General features: G+C 33.4%; 1 pseudogene; it reads right to left on the reverse strand.

The window, feature by feature from the left end:
• Positions 1-3,472: 3,472 nt before the first annotated feature.
• On the reverse strand, positions 3,473-3,919 carry LOC120193037 (annotated as a pseudogene).
• Positions 3,920-16,939: the final 13,020 nt, after the last annotated feature.

The raw sequence follows: 16,939 nt of genomic DNA on the forward strand, positions 1-16,939 counted from the left end.
TTATCTGCAAAATTGAATGTGCAGAAAAGAAAAACAAGAAACTTGGAAATGAAGTCAACTATCCTACCATATGTGTGAAACACCATGCCCCACTGGGAACAATATGTTTGCACCAAATTCTGCAGTTGTTGCCCATTCAAGTTATATATATATATATGAATCTCATTTGTGTTCCATCAGTTTCTGTATATATCTCATCACATGATCTTTTAGTGCTTATATCGGCATAAAAAGACACTGTTTTGGCTTTGTTAGCTCAATCAACATTGAGTTGCGTAAGCTTTGTGTTCGCCGTCCAAGGCTTCCCTCTACCTACTGCTTTCGTGTGGGTGTAACAACTTGTTTTAGTTAATAATTTCAAGGTGTTACGTTATCCAAAAAAATAAAATAAAAAATTAAGATTTAAGTAAAAAATACAAATAGAGGAAATAAATTTATTATGATTTTAAAATTACAAGGATTAATTACGGTTATACGTATCACACGAATTTAAAGATTTCGTACTACTATATACTATTTATTATCTATTTATAAAGTTAACTAATACTATGATCTATTTATAGAATTCATTATTTAATAAAAATATTTAATATTGCAACGAGATTTTCTTAATACCAAATTAATTAATCTCAAAAATCTAATAGAAAAATATAGTGCTGGGCTTCATGAACTTGGTGTATGTCGGATTCTGAAGGATTAGTGCTGGGCTTCAAGGTAAAGAACCTCCACATCCACTATATGTATCCTCCTTTTCTTTTAATTTATTTTTTCCGCCAAATGAATTACACTATGAATTTTAGGATCATGTTAAAATAGAATTAGGATCTCAAATTTTAATACAAGGTTATTAAAAATGTTTATAAAGTTTTCGGCTTGTTTTAGAGTATTAAGAGATGTGGATGACAATCTTTGTCTTTCGATTTTTTTAGGAATGATCGTTTGATCGAGTTGGGTCAAGTCAAAAAAAAAATTGACCAAATCAATAATATGCTTAGGGGTTATTATCTATTTTTAGGAGATGTGGACGGCAATCCTTCGATTTTTTAGGGGTTATTAAAAAATACTTTTGTATGAAAAATAGGGTTTCACAAATAAAAAAATCAAATCGAGTTTACGAGTTGATTCTAACCGAGTTAAATTTTTGAGTTTCTGTTTAAATTTAATTGTAAATATTTATAATATTATGATATTATTTGACTCCAATTTAAATAGGGTTTTACAATCATATACAATACAAATATATTTCTGCATTTTTTTATATATGATGTACATATATCATACAGAGCTGATGAACTCGATTCAAACTTGAAAATCAATCCACTAATTACTAAAACTTTTGAACTTGAATTTTTTTTAGTCTTGTCGAGTTTATGAAATTACAATTCGAAGTTAATTTCAGTCGAATGTTTTTGATTCAAGTAAAAAAATCGATTTTTTGAGTCGAATCAACTTTTATTCGCCCCAAATGTTTTTGGTATCTTGAGTCGTTCTTCACGTTTCCAACATTTCCGGGGTGGTTTTTTTTTTTTTTAGCTTTGCGCTCATCGCATTATTTGTTTGTTTCACATGAATGATGTAATATGTGACTAGACTTTGTTCATTTTAGAATCATTTACATGCACGCTTTTGGGAAAATCAAATCGCATCGTACTTTCTGGTGCATGGTTAAAACATTGAGATAAAGTTGTGGAGACTTTGAGGAGGTTCAGTTTAAAACACAACCTCTGTTGTGGGCAAACAGACAATTGTACAATCCCACGTGACAAGATGGATTAATCTTGCTAGTTTGCGTAAACATTTTTTTAATGGTTAAGAAGCTTTGAATATTGGTAAGCTTGCTAGTTTAGATAATGTCTACCGTTGCTTATGGAGTGTCATGATTGCAGATTTCGGTCTAGCTGGTGTGATTATCTTCTCGTGATTTTCTGGTGTTTTGTTTTATGTTGTATTTATTTAAATTACAAATAATTTTAAAAAGGATGAAATTCATAATAAAAGCTATATATTTATAGGCTTTAGATACCCAAAGTATTTATTGTTAAAAGTAAGTTTTTAACGTTATTTTTTTAATCAAAACAAATATTTAAAGTATTTCTTGGTTAAAATAGATAGTTAAAGTATTCAATTCTCTTTATCTAAGTAACTCAAGTATTCTTTAATTAATATCATGTGTCAGCCTTTTTAAAATTTAGATAAAAAAGATTAAATATTTTATGTATCTATTTTGACTAAAAAAATACTTTAAGTATCTATTCTGAAAAAAATAATTTTTTTATTTTAATTAAAAAATACTTTAAATATTTAAACAAAAAATAATACTTATATACCTATTTGTAATATGGTTAGGTCCATTAAGATCCACTTACACTATGTAAAACTAATGAGTTTTACAACAATTTATAGCCATTATATTTAAATAAATAAATGATTTAGAATTAATTAAAATTTATAACCCATAAATAAATATTTATTTAACTCACAATAAAAAATAATTTTTCTCTTTTAAAATAGGGTTTAGAATTAAGGATTTAATTTTAATTGGTAGGATTTAGGGTTTAATGGTTAGGTTTTAGGGTTATGTTTAGGATTGGGTTTAGGGTTTAGGTAGGAGTTTTAGAGTTTGGAATGTTGGGGTTTAGAATTTGAGATTTAGGATTGAAGTAGGAAGAGATATTTTTTTGGTACTAAAGAAAATCTTAAACAAATTTACAATCTCAGTACTCCCGACCCATTAGCATCTGCGGCTAGCAACGTGGATACCCAACTTGGAGGATCTGTTAACAGATAAGGTCCTCTTCTTGTGAAACGTCAAATTTGCTAAGAGGCTTGAACATCTATTTCCTCTCTCCATGTGTGTTTTATCTCGTATACCCATCCCTCTTTGACAATTCGCATGCAGTCATTTGGAATTGCTTTCCACCAGTGTTAATAGGTTCTCGACCCTCTCCTTACTTCGACACCATTTGTTGGCGGTTTTTCTTTTCGATCCATCACCAGTCATATGAAACCACAGTGAGTACGGTTTTTGCTTTAAAAAAAAAAGCCACCATGGTCATGGAGAAAATAGTATAATATGTAAGGAAAAATGCAGGAAATCTCCAAATAAGAATTTCAGAGTGACCCACCATGGTCATGGAGTTGTCAAATGTGAACCTATTGCTTTTTATCAAACAAAGGTACCCCTAAATGAATGAAGCTTCAATTGACAACACTTGATTGGCATTGCATTAAATGATATACTCAATTTTTCAATGCCAGAATTTATACTTTGCTTCATCTTTTTTGTTGGGCGGTGGCCGTGGGAGGCTTGGAGATGAAAAGACTTCCAAGCATATTCCAAAATTTCATTTATTCATTCTAGTCTCTACACAAAACACATTACTTATACATGATAAAAAAAAAGGATTTAGAAAGACCATCTATATATAAAGGAGTTATACATACATATATATATATATAGATACTCTTCCTACACATGCTCATTGATGACATTCAATTCCAGAACCAACTTGAGAGAAAGCTATCTTTTACTTCCCCTTCACTCAACAAATAACACAAGAATTTGGGTTCTCTTCCATGCTTTGAACATAGTAATAAGAGGTCGTATGAGCATTGTATGCTCTGTAAGCCTTGACAAGCTCCAAAACAGGGTCCGGGGGCGGCTGTGCCTTCTTCTCCTCTTCTTTATTCTCTTCCTCCTTCCCTTCTCTCCTCTTCTTTCTTCTCCTCCTCTTTCTTTCTCCTTCTTCTCTCCCTCTTCTTTCTTTGCTTCTTCCTTCTTTGGTTCCTCTTTCTTCTCCGGTTCTTTTGCTGGACCTAATGATACTATGTCGGTTGGCCAGTACTCGCGCAATTTGCTGACCACGTTAACAGGGTCAACTGTGTCGGTCACTGTTAATTGCTTCGCCTTCATATCCATAGCGATGGAATCAATTCCTGTTAAAATAAATCAAAAGGATAAATCATTTCCAAGGCCAGCTCATAGGAAAGAATAAGATGATATGACAAGTTATGTTCTTCCTCCATAAAAGCCAATCATTTTACTGTGCTTTCACCTTGAACTTACATCTAGAGTTAGAAACAAAAGCACTCCCCTTGTTTGTCCGGCACGAATACTTTTAAGCAGTTCTATCATTTTCTTGGGTTGATATTTAAAAAAAAAACATTTGGAGAGCCATCAAGTAAATACTTTAATGGTAATTTTCTTCATGCAGTGTCACATCAATTAGTTTTTATGCCAAGGATCTTTGTTGGTAAAAAGATTGCTTTAGTCAAAATTACAGATTCTGGTCACCAAATTTTGAAAAACTTTAACAAGGACCCGTACTAGAACAAGGTCCATGTTTCTTGTCTCTAGGAGGATTATGAGCAAGGTAGGAAAGAAGACAGCAGTGCTTTTAGTTGAACGGAACAGACAAGCTAGGACCGGACAGAATCTAAACCTTTTTCGAATCTGTGTAGCGCTTTCCTCTTTGTGAGAATTTTGCCTTTTTCTTTTTTCTCGTTCATCACTGCAAAGTGGATTTATGGTTCATAGTAAAATGCACAGAATTTGTAAAATATAATGACCTAGTCGATACAATTAATATCAAGGGTAAATTATAAATTTCAACACTAATTTTACCCGTTTTATTTTACTTACCTATTTTAAAAATTTTCGATTTACTCACCTGAATTTAGTATAAGATAAACAATATTAGTGATCATCTAATTATAATCCCTTTATCAATCAAATCATTTATCGTTAATATTTAATGGTAGTGTTAGTGTCATGTTACTACTAAATTGAAAGATATATTATTAATTTTAATTATTTAATTTATTTTATTTTGTATCCAATACCTTATTTGATACAAAACCTTGAAAATAAATTATCTGCTTCTGGGGGATTTGAACCAGCAAATTATGGATCCCATAGGAATGCCAAGACCGTTGGACTAAATTCCTCAATTCTTTAAATAACAATATCTTATATATATTGTTATAACTAATGGTAGAGGAAAAAAAAGGAAAACTAATATTATTTTAAAGGGTGAAACTTAGGATTTTAAGAGAGCTTAATCACTAAACTAGGTCCTACATTCGATTAAAATTCACAATAATATATATACTCATTAAATTGAGTTTTTTTAAAAGTAAAATTTAGATTTTATATAATTTATTTTTATATAATCATTAAATTAATTTTAATATAATTAATAATTTTAATTTTATTTAATGATTATATATATATTAAAAATTGTTAATTATGTTAAAAAGTTAAAAATATACTTTGATTATATAAAAAATAAATATAATTTAAAATATAAATTCAAGTTTTCATGAAAATTTTAAATTTATATTAAAAATATTAAATTTATTATTATTTTAAATTTTATAATAATTATTTAAAATATATATGAAATGTATATAGTTATAAATATTAATTAAATTTGCTGAAATAATTTTTGATATTTATATATTCTCTAAAAATATTAATGTTTGATTCATATTGTTGTTTTCGTTATAATACTAGTTAAATATAATTATGTTGTAATTTATAAGACAAGTATTAATCTTGGTTTAGTGGTAAGAGCAGGCTTAATAATCTTTGAATACCCTAGTTCATTTTCCTTTTCGATTTGTTTTCTTTATAGAAGATGGTCGACAGCTGGGAACATAATATAAATATGTTGTAAATTAATTAAAATAAATAAATATCATATAATCGTAGTGACACATGTCACCATCTAATTGGTGGTTAAATTTATTAAATAAATTAAAATTATGATCAAATCTAAATAATGTATAGATATTGAGAATCAAATATGTAATTGTACTAATTTTATTAATTATCACATCAATATTTTCGTTAAATGTTAACGACAAGTAGTATGATTGAATGTATTTATATAGTTAGGTGACCTGATCGACAAAAATTCAAAAATGACGGTCAAAATAAAAAGGGCTATAGGTAGATGGTCACCGATATAGTTTACCCTTTAATATATTAGGATTTTTTGTCATTCCGTCATTAAATAGTTAACGGTGTTAAAACGACTCTATTTAAAATAAAATAAAAATTTCACCAAAATAACATCGTTTTGTACTTATATAAAAGATCATTTATAACACTGTTAGCAGTGGCGAAACTAAAGAGAGACTAATAGGGCCATGGCCACCCCAAAATTTTAAAAATTATAATTTAGACCTTAAAATTTTCCAAAAAATTAATTTAGTCCCTCTAATATTTTAAAAAATTCATATTAAACTTTATAATTTTTTAATTTTCTTAATTAAATCTCCACCTATAAATTTTAAAAGTTTTCATTAAGCCTATCAAAATTTCAAAAATTCTAGTTAGACCCTATGTCGCAATCGCCTTTCGGTTGGGCCCCGGAATTGGGCTTCGACTTAGGAAAATGTGGATTGGAGTCGCCACCGACCACTTTAAAACGAATTTAAGTGGGTCGGACACCATTTTACCTGATCTGCGTTGTACCAGAAACGTGTCGAGTTCGGGAGTCGGTTACGGTCAAGGAAGGATTAGAAACCCTTGAACCGCCCTTTCGGTACCACATAATTTTCAGTTGTCTTAAATTAAGAAAATTGTAATTTTAAATAAAAAGGTAAAATTTGATCCTGATTATTTACCCTTAATGAGTTTACGGAAATACTCTTAAAAAATAAGATTTTAAAAGAAAATAATAATAATAAAAGAAAGTAACAAAACTAAAGAGTAAACCAAGGAAATAAATGAAACCAATAATAATAAACATAAAATAATTAGATGGAAAAAAAATGAAATTGAATAAAATAAAATAAATGAAGATAAAATATATATACAAAAAGAATAAAAAATGTAAAGTGTTTTTTTTAAAAAAGAAAAATAATAATAAGAGCAAAGAAACTAAAAATATAATGAAAATAAATAAATAGTATAAATAAAATAATAAAAATATATATATATAAAAATATAAAAATGTATGTATAATATAATAAAATACAAAATAGTAATAATAATAATAAATAAATGAAAAATAAATATACATATAATATTAACTAAAAAAATAGTAATCATAGAAATATAAAAGAAAATAAAGTAAGAATATATATATATATATAACGTTAGGAAAATATAGTAAAAAAACATAGTAAATAAGTAAACATAGATAAAAAAATAATATAATATATATATAATAATAGGAAAAAAAATATAATATAACGCAAAGAAAAATGAAAAAAAATATAAAAATAATAAATAAATATAATTAAATACATATATACATATAAATAATAAGGGTTAAATTAAAGTAAAATATGAATTAGGGGTCAAAATTAAAAGCCAAACGAAGAAAAAAATAACAAAACACGCGGATCAACACGACCCGTTTATAAAAATCCGAATAGTTTTTTAAAAACACAAGCCTCGGGGACTAGATCTACAAAAATAGATCTCGAAAACGCCCCGTTCATCGGCCAAAAACACTTCTCTCAGTTTTCTTTCGAAATCAAAACACAGCAAGGGTAAGGAAAAATAACATGCGAAGGTATGAACTTTACATTTCAAAATATAAATGCTTCGAAAAATGGCTACGAGTTGCTTGTAATTTTTTGCTTGGTATTTCGTATATCCTCCTCCGAATGTGTTACAATGGTGAGTTACAATGACTATTTATAATGCTTGTGGATCCTATCTTTAGGAGTTTAAATAATAGTAGAACTCTATCCTATTTTTAGGAGTTTGAATCCTAGCAAAATTATATCCTATTTTTAGGAGTTTGAATCCTAGTAGGACGAAAAGGTGTGTTGACAGCTGCCCCTCTTTGCCCATAGTCGTGTAACAGGGATAGGGCAAAGATTAAAAGACACACTTTTCGTTCAGTGGAGTTGAAAATTGACTCTGATGCTTCAATAACTCCCTGTCGAATTGAGTTACGGATGACTCCTCCATCGTGAAGTCGAGTTCATCTTGAAATGATATGAAATTGAAGCCGTAGTTCGGAATTTGAATCAGCGCGTGGCTTCCCGTTGCCCTTCGGTCTTCTTCTCAGTTTAAAGACCTTGGATCGGAATCGAACTCAAAAATCTTCATTGACAGATAGCTTTTTCTTGACTTAAGCTATGCTGCTTAAAAATGGTTGCTTGTCACTCAGGCACGGCTAACCCAGGTCCTCTTCTCGACTTGAAAACCTCGACTGCAACCAGAAAGTAGTGCGATTGATGTGTTATCGAGCTGAATGGAATCGAACTCGACAATTTTGATGGCATATAACCCTTCTAGCCTTGACTTATGCTGTAAATGATGTGCCTTGGAGCTGAGCATAGTCGAACTCGAAGATCTTTGTTGAGAGATAATCCTTCTTTGAGTTGGATATCCCTCGTCATGAAGTTGAAATCCAATCTAAAGATGGATGATGCTTGTGTGCACGATTCCCTTCATCGTGAAGTTGAAACCGCGAGTGGCCCCTTCGTCGTGAAGTTGAGCCTGGAATTGGATATCCTTCGTTGTGAAGTTGAAATCCAAGTAAGTAGCATTGTTCCGAGTCCAATATCCTCCGTCGTGAAGTTGAAATTGGCTCTGGAATCGGGAAATTGTTTGTTGACAACCAGCCGTCCCTTCGTTGTGAAGTTGAACTTGTGTTGTCTCGAGTCCAATATCATTCGCTGTGAAGTTAAAATTGACTCTGAATGAAATTTTGTTGACAATCAGCCGCCCCTTCTTCGTGAAGTTGAGCTTGTGTTATCTTGGGTCCAAGATCCTTCGCTGAGAAGTTGAAATTGGCTCTGAAATTGGGAAGTTGTTTATTGACAACCAGCGGTCCCTTCGTCGTGAAGTTGAACTTGCGTTGTCTTGAGTCCAATATCCTACGATGTGAAGTTAAAATTGGCTCTGAAATTGGGAAATTATTTATTGACAACCAGCGGTCCCTTCGTCGTGAAGTTGAACTTGCGTTGTCTGGAGTCCAATATCCTTCGTTGTGAAGTTAAAATTGGCTTTGAAATTGAGAAGTTGTTTGTTGACAACCAGCGGTCCCTTCGGCGTGAAGTTGAACTTGCGTTGTCTGGAGTCCAATATCCTTCGCTGTGAAGTTGAAATTGGCTCTGAAATTAGGAAGTTGTTTATTGACAACCAGCGGTCCCTTCGTCATGAAGTTGAACTTGCGTTGTCTTGAGTCCAATATCCTTCGTTGTGAAGTTGAAATTGGCTCTGAAATTGGGAAATTGTTTGTTGACAACCAGCGGTCCCTTCGTCGTGAAGTTGAACTTGCGTTGTCTGGAGTCAAATATCCTTCGTTGTGAAGTTGAAATTGGCTCTGAAATTGAGAAGTTGTTTGTTGACAACCAGCGGTCCCTTTGTCGTGAAGTTGAACTTGCATTGTCTGGAGTCCAATATCCTTCGTTGTGAAGTTGAAATTGGCTCCGAAAATTGGGAAATTGTTTATTGACAACCAGCGGTCCCTTCGTCGTGAAGTTGAACTTGCGTTGTCTGGAGTCCAATATCCTTCACTGTGAAGTTGAAATTGGCTTTGAAATTGGGAAGTTGTTTATTGACAACCAGCGGTCCCTTCGTCGTGAAGTTGAACTTGCGTTGTCGTGAGTCCAATATCCTTCGTTGTGAAGTTGAAATTGGCTCTGAAATTGGGAAATTATTTATTGACAACTAGCAGTCCCTTCATCGTGAAGTTGAACTTGAGTTGTCTGGAGTCTAATATCCTTCGTTGTGAAGTTGAAATTGGCTCTGAAATTGAGAAGTTGTTTGTTGACAACCAACGGTCCATTCGTTGTGAAGTTGAACTTGCGTTGTCTGGAGTCCAATATCCTTCGCTGTGAAGTTGAAATTGGCTCTGAAATTGGGAAATTGTTTATTGACAACCAGCGGTCCCTTCGTCGTGAAGTTGAACTTGCGTTGTCTGGAGTCCAATATCCTTCGTTGTGAAGTTGAAATTGGCTCTGAAATTGAGAAGTTGTTTGTTGACAACCAGCGATCCCTTCGTTGTGAAGTTGAACTAGTGTTGTCTTGAGTGGCACGATATCCCCGTGGATTTGAAATCGTGGATGTTTGGCTTCGAGCTAGATATCCTTCGTTGTGAAGTTGAAATCTACTCTCGAGCAAATTGTGAGTTCGAGAGAAACTTTCAATCTGTCGGGTTGGTCGAAGTGTAGCTTCTTGCTGCTGAGTTAAGCAACCAACATGAATCTTTAAAGGTGCTTTTGAATCAAGTATCCTTCGTCTTGAAGTCGAAACTTGACTCTAAAAGCTGCAAAAAATTATGTATGTGGAAAATGATAAATATGATGCTCTAAAATGTATGCATAAGATGCATGTAACATGAATTGGTTATATTTTATCTCCTGAAAAAGGTATGATAATTTGCATTAGGATGTTGAATCCCCAAATGATGCCCCAATATCCAAAAATACCCCAATATTTGATGTTGAATCTTCAAAGATGCCCCAAATGTTCATCATTTCTTGCTTCTGCATTGATTCTGAGCATGAGTTTTTTGTCTAAGACTCACATGTCATTTACCAAGATCCACTCTAGAGAGACTGTCTTGTTTGAAAAAAAATGTTTTTCTTTCTCTTTTATTTTCAAAGTTCTGAAAATATCAATAAAGAGTTTCAAAAAATGTTTAATCAAAAGTTTTGAAAATATTGTCTCTTTCACGGTTTTACAATTGAGACGAATCATAAAACTAGAGTTCATTGGATATCAAATGTTTAATTACAATGTTAATCCTTCAATAAATTATAGCTATTTGACACGTGCCAAGATCAAAGCTATCCTTAGGAAATGGTTAAGTAAGGAAAGGATAAAAATGTCTCAGGTTATTATGTTTGGTTAAAGGTTTGGCATTTGATGCTCAAAGGTTTGGCATTTGATGCTCAAAGGTTTGGCATTTGATGCTCAAAGGTTTGATGGGGTAGCTTGCATGCTCCTCTACTGGAAGTGTTCTCCGACTCCCAGCTTTCATAGTCACATTTGGATTATGCGATGCCTTATCAAGGAATTTGTGTGATCACCTTAGTTGCACAATTTTTATATTCGAGCCACCTTTTTAGATTTTCAACTCGAATCCTCCTTTGGTTTCAAGACGTTCTTCAGGATTTACGTCTTGAACCCCCATTTGTTATTTTTTCTCTACCATGCATTAATTATATTGTTTTTTGCAAACAAAGATTAATCCTGATGGACGGGATGAAATCTGAAGATATTCTCTTTTGTTTAGAAATCCATATATGATTAGAAGGGACTTTTAAGGCACGTAATGTAGGCCAGGGTTCGTGGTTATGAAAGAAAAGGATAAATAGGCCCAAACAAGTGTTTCAGGGTGTTGAACCAATGATCAATTCATTCTGATGCCTTCAATCTTGCTCAAAATGTTTCTCTCTCTTAATGCTCTATGATCTTCGAGTGAAGTGATTCAGTGATTCGGGAATGATTGTGCTTGATCAATCTCATAGTTTGAAGCTTGATGTACCATTTATCTTTAGGGAATCTTTGCATGTGCTTTTTTGTCCCTTTTTTTATTTTTGTTCTTTCTTTCTTTTCTTCTTTTTTGCTTCTTTTCCTTTTTGTTTTTGCCTTTTTTGTTCTGATTGAATCTTCGCACTTGGCATTTGGTTCACCTTTTGGTATCTTATCTGAATCAATGTCTTCGCTCATGTGAGCATATTTCTTCCACCTTGCCCCCCAGTGTGTTGGGTGATCCTTGGTTAGGGTTGAATCAGAAGAAAAATACTACAGGCTCAAAAGGGGACACAAGGGATATATTTTTTCTCCTGTTGTGAAGGGATAAGAAAGAAAGCCGTTCATCATTTCATACATGTAATCTTCACAGAAGAGGTATCCCCAGGGGGATAGATTTTCAAGATTAATTCTATTCACATGAAAACAATGTAATTAATGTATGATAGAATTATTTCGAATGAATTCTTCTTCTTTTTTCCCAGATGTCTCAATGTTCAGGCTCCCCGCGAGATGCCCCAAGTTGGTTCTTTAGAAGAATGCTCATGTTAAATGAACAACTCAATGCCTTGGGTTTTAATAGTAGAAATGTTATTTTTGAGTCTAAAAAAGACAGTGGTGTGATCTTATTGACTAAAAGATATGAGTGTATCAAAAAGATAAAGACAATGTTCAAGAATTTCAAAAGGAGGTAATATCAAAATTTCGTCTTTTGGTAATGACCACGAGTTATTTTGGGCAAAGAATCAAGGTATTTTATTCTGGGGTTTGAGACAGGGTAAGAAAGGTCTAATCTTCTCATATGTCAAAAATCTATAATTCTTGAAGAAATAAAAGAATCATTAATTCATTTAATATTCGAAGAACTAAAGATTAAAATTTGTTCAATTGCTCCACCTTAGAAAGCATCATAAATTCAATCATTTAAAAGATTAAGCAAACATGAAAGATCAAAGACGTGTTCAAACAAAACAATCCTCTAAGTGCAAATGGTATATGTCATGCCCCCTTCTTCGGCAAGCGCCTTACAGTTTTCAGAGGAATGTTTGGGGCTTCTTATGTGGTAACAGCTAACAGCTTCAACATTGTAGCTCTTAGGATATGGGGATTCTTTTCTTAGATTTTCCTGGCAGGCTTTGTCCTACAATCGGCTGATCAGGCTCCCACTGTATTGTTTTCTGTTTTTTCTTTTGATGTTACAATCTTGCTTCCATGTGGTGTCATGTGGTTAAAACCACTTCATCGAATCCTCCATGAAGAAATTTCATGTTTATGAAAAAAATGAAATGTAGATGCACATCGCAAAATGAAAAAAAATGCATGAAATGTTCGAGGCATTGATCTAGAAAAATGTCCATTATTATAAATAATCCTTATTTTGACAAAAATGTTTTATCTTGTAAGAGACATAAAAACAATCAAAGGTACATTCGGACTAAATCCTCTAGACCCCGAACAGCTTCCAGCAGGTTGACAAGTCTTCTATTTTCATCTGTCACTGGTTGTATGCCTTGTCGAACCACTCCAGCTTCCCTTGTCAGGCCATGTAGATGGCGAGCTGCCTTCTGTACTTGATCCAGGAAGTCTCGGATGACTGCGTCTCTGGCCTTCACCCTTTGTTGTGCTTGCTCTCAACGGAAACGCCACTGCAAACCCCCGTCGAAGGGCATTATCTGAAGCTCGCTCGCTTGCTTTTTGAATCCATCTACAATAGCTTCTAAATCAGCTACTGTTTTACCATCTCTCTCATGTTGTTTCTCCAGATCAGCCATTTGGATTCTCAGGCGTTGGTTTTGATGCTGACTGTCTGCTAAGCGCCTCTGGGCAGTCTTCATCTGTTCCTTCCAAGTTCTCTCATCAGGCCCCTCGAATTTTCTTTTCAAGCTATGGGCTTCATCTTTCCAGTACTCAGAGGACACTTTCAACTTGGAGTTATCCTTGACAGCATCTTGATACCCCTTTCTCAAATCTTCGAGCTCAAAACGGACTCTTTTCTACTCTCTTTCCAGTTTATCTGCTCGATCTTTCTGAGAGTCGACATCTAGCTTCCACTGATAGCGCTCGGCTTTAAGTTCTCTGAAATTCTTCTTTAACTCATTTTTCACAGCTTCAAACTCCGCCTTAGCTATCTCAAGTTCAAAAGGGACATACCTGAGATGCTCCTTCATGGTCCGTGTGTCCTCACAGTTTGGCACCGGGATGTTATCATTCTTTCTCAATCTTTGCCATTTCACATAATCCGGAGTAAGCATATCTCTAGCAGCCACAACATCCATCCAGGATACTTTCTTCTATGACTCGGCTATCTCTTTGATATTCTTCTTATAACTGTCACCGTGATACACAAACTATGATGTAGATAATCCGTATGTTGCTGGGACAAACTGACGTGCCCCATACTGTCTAAGTGTCAACAACGGAGCATACCCAACTACACCCCAAAGTCCAAGTAAGGTCATAGTGTCAGAATCCCCAAATCAGAAAAGAACGTCACTGAGGAACAACCAGGGGGCTCTCCAAGTAATATCCCGGTCCTGAATATATGTGAAGACCTTCATCCATTTTTCCTTCGAAGCGCCTTCAAGCCATTTCATGGTGATGAACTCTCTCAAAGGTGAATACGTAGTACTAAATCGGTGGTAGGCAACCCGATTAGTCTTTTAGAAGTGGCTGTGAATCCAGACTTGAAGGAGCTGAACACATCCAATGAATCTACCTCCGCCAGCTCTTCGGCAATGGTTGAGAGACCGAAAGGTCTCTACTAAGATGGTTGGTGCTGGGTTGACTCGTTTTGGAAGTTGCTCAATCAGTTCCACCACGGCTGCGTCAATGCATCCCAAAATCTTCGGAAAGATGATCAAGCCATATAGACCTAGGGCTAAAAAGGTTTATAGTATTCCATTCATCAGGGTAGTCATTCATTAGTTTCCTTATGTGGATCCACTCAATTCTTTTCCCGTTACCTTTTTTTCGGAGTCGGTCAGTCACCCACTTTTCATCAACCCCTGCAATCTTGGCCAGTCTGTTCTTGAAAGGCTGACTCTTGATATGTTTGATGTAGGCTCGCTCCAGTTTAATGCTTTCACAGTGCAATAGTGTAGTATACTCCTCGATTGTAGGTATCATGTTTTCTTGGTTAAAAGTGAAGCAAATGTATCACGGGTTCCAGAATTGAACCAAGGCTCTGATTAAGGGCTCACCGGTCTTAACATGAAGCAAAAGTGCAATGTCACCATACCGCTGACTGAACTTCTGTTTTCGATCATTCTTCCAACTCTCCAGATGTCTCGAAGTTCTTGCACATTGTTCTATTTTAGGCTGATAGAGGCATAGCTAACAAGCTCTAACACATAACTTCCTTTAAGACTGTCTCCCTTTTCTTTCTGAGTCTTCTCGGACCATAGTCGTACCTCAGGGTTTTTAATCCCCTGTATTACAACACCTTTGTCCATTAATGCAGATTATTTATGGTTAACGAATACGTTTTTTGGTGGATCAACACCTCTTTTGAATGATGCAGATGATGGAAATAAAATAAAAGAGAGGAAAAAAATGAAAAGAGTTAGTAAGGTAAAGATAATAATCAAAGCAATCGTGAAAATAAAAGTCCTACCCCACATGCTTATTATTCCTACTCGGACATGATCTCTATCCCGCAAGTTGATTTTGGACAAGTCCTAACCGCATAAATTTCTAGTTCACATGTTTTGAACAGAAAGTAAAGTAGAAAATAATTTTTGTATCTTAGGGTTTAAAACAAGGTTTTGGGGTGGGCCCTAACTCATTGTAGTCTCCGGGTTTAGGTTCTAAAAAAAGGTACTCGAGTTCTCCTTGCCGGTGCCCCCTTGGGCTTGTCAGACCCTTAGTCCTAAACCCATCACAGGCTTGTGTGGACTAAGTTAAACTCGAGAGGACACATTCCCTTATGCCCGTACGATGAATAAATTCACACGAAGACATAAGGTATATGAATCCCGAAGGCTACTTGCCAGGCCCGCACGGTGAATAAATTCACACGAAGGCGTCACTTTTACCCCCACTTAAAATAAGGTTTGGAGCTCGGGTATAGAGCCTTAGATGAAAAAAAAACTTTGAAGGCTGAAATCATGAGAAAACGATTAGTTCAACTATTTACTCGAAAATATAATCAAAAGTAAGTAAAAAGGATCAAAATATTATCTTAAAATTTAAACTTACCCTTTTCGTTAAAAAGACAACTGAAATTACCTTAGCCTGACTCACTTACCGGTCCCCAGCGGAGTCGCCAAGCTGTCGTAACCGTCTTTTGGTTGGGCCCCGGAATTGGGCTTCGACTTAGGAAAATGTGGATTGGAGTCGCCACCGACCACTTTAAAACGAATTTAGGTGGGTCGGACACCATTTTACCTGATCTGCGTTGTATCAGAAACGTGTCGAGTTCGGGAGTCGGTTACGGTCAAGGAATGATTAGCACCCTTGAACCGCCCTTTCGGTACCACATAATTTTCAATTGTCTTAAATTAAGAAAATTGTAATTTTAAATAAAAAGGTAAAATTTGATCCTGATTACTTACCCTTAATGAGTTTACGGAAATACTCTTAAAAAATAAGATGTTAAAAGAAAATAATAATAATAAAAGAAAATAACAAAACTAAAGAATAAACCAAGGAAATAAATGAAACCAATAATAATAAACATAAAATAATTGGATGAAAAAAATGAAATTGAAATAAAATAAATAAATGATAAAATATATATACAAAAGAATACAAAAGGTAAAGTATTTTTTTAAAAAAGAAAAATAATATAATAAGAGCAAAGAAACAAAATATAATGAAATAAATAAATAGTATAAAAAAAATAAAAAATATATATATAAAAATATAAAAATGTATGTAATATATAAAATACTAAATAGTAATAATAATAAAAATAAATAAAAATAAATATACATATATATTAACTAAAAAATAGTAATCATAGAAATATAAAATAAAATAAAGTAAGAAATATATATATAACGTTAGGAAAATATAGTAAAAAACATAGTAAATAAGTAAAACATAGATAAAAATAATATAATATATATATAATAATAGGAAAATAATATAATATAACGCAAAGAAAAATGAAAAAAATTATAATAAATAAATAAATAAAATATAATTAAATATATACATATATACATATAAATAATAAGGGTTAAATTAAAGTAAAAAATGAATTAGGGGTCAAAATTAAAAGCCAATCGAAGAAAAAAAAACGACAAACACGCGGATCCACACGACCCGTTTAAAATCCGAATAGTTTTTCAAAAACACAAGCCTCGAGGACTAGATCTACAAAAATATATCTCGAAAACGCCCCCGTTCATCGGCCAAAAACACTTCTCTCAGTTTTCTTTCGAAATCAAAACACAGCAAGGGTAAGGAAAAATAACATGCGAAGGTATGAACTTTACCTTTCAAAATATAAATGCTTCGAAAAATGGCTACGAGTTGCTTGTA

Source organism: Hibiscus syriacus, unplaced genomic scaffold, assembly GCF_006381635.1.
Source record: "Hibiscus syriacus cultivar Baekdansim isolate YM2019G1 unplaced genomic scaffold, ASM638163v2 tig00116984_pilon, whole genome shotgun sequence".
In the NCBI taxonomy this organism is placed as follows: domain Eukaryota; kingdom Viridiplantae; phylum Streptophyta; class Magnoliopsida; order Malvales; family Malvaceae; genus Hibiscus; species Hibiscus syriacus.